We start from the raw sequence: 1,348 nt of genomic DNA, 5'->3' as shown, positions 1-1,348 counted from the left end.
ATATATAGTGAGGGTGCATGGCCTCGTGGTTCGGGCGTTGAACTCACGATCACGATATCGTGGTTTCCATTCCTAGACCGGTTGGTACGTAATGTTCTTGAACAAAACACTTCATCTTAATATCTCCTTGTCCGGGAACAGTGATGTTTGTTTTATATTCGTGTTCATTGCTACATAATAGAATGTATGTGTAGGATATTATAGATGTTTACCATATTTTCTGTCAGCATCTTACATGTGTTCATTACAACAGTAATATTATTTATATATCTGTCATATATTATACGTTCATGCTTTAGTTTGAATATAATATGTATAGTACGTGGAAAATCTCAAATGCACTTCCTAAAGTAGAACCAATGATTACACCGTTTTTGTTCCAGTTATACAGGGCACAAATTGTTTCTTTAGAAACGCAAATGTTTTTCGTTTCCCTCTCGCTTCTGCAGTTTCACTGTTTCTTTGTCTTGTGGAAACGAAAATTCAGCAGAAACACAAAAGCTTATCACCAACTGAACGATACATAGAAAGGTTTTCATAATATGAAGCAAAAGTTAGAGAAAAGATAAGTAATCGTTTTATACATAGGTCTTAATAACAATAGATTAAAGAACAGATTATAACAATATATCAATGCTTTTAACTGTATCAAATATTGTTCTCTAATTTTATTATTTTGTTTATTGATATGTCCTCAAGGAAATGACTGTATCTATAGATATTGGAAGCATTTCAAACGCATGAAAATTAATATGACGTGATAAACGCCAAATATAATGGCCTTAATTAAAACAAACTATGCATTTTATATATCTGATGGACTAATACCATATTTCAATCGATATTTGATATTTTAAGCAACTAATTACTTTAGAAGAGATGCTTTCGGAACCATACAATTCTTGTAAGCAAAATAGATTTTTGACGAAATTTTAGTTTTACATTATGAACTATTACAGAAAACAAAGCATTTTATATTTCAAAATTTTGATAAAGTATTTTAATAGCTCTGATGGTTTAACACACACACACACGCACACACACACACACACACACAAACACAAACACACACGCACGTACGCACGCATGCGCGCGCACACACACATACATACATAATTGAGTTTGAAATATACATAAATATTAAGAATTTCTCTTCCAGGATGTAAGTTATTCTAAATAACAAAAACATTCTAGATTTAATATTTATAACAATTTATAGCAATTATATGTCATATTTTTAAGATGCACAAACATACAAACACACATATACATACATAAAAATGTGTGTGAATATGCGTACGTATATGCACATACATATAAAGTATATGTGTATATACTTATATAAGAT

Source organism: Octopus bimaculoides, chromosome 14 (assembly GCF_001194135.2).
Source record: "Octopus bimaculoides isolate UCB-OBI-ISO-001 chromosome 14, ASM119413v2, whole genome shotgun sequence".
Classification (NCBI taxonomy): Eukaryota; Metazoa; Mollusca; class Cephalopoda; order Octopoda; family Octopodidae; genus Octopus; species Octopus bimaculoides.
Note: the sequence above shows the minus strand (reverse complement) of the source record.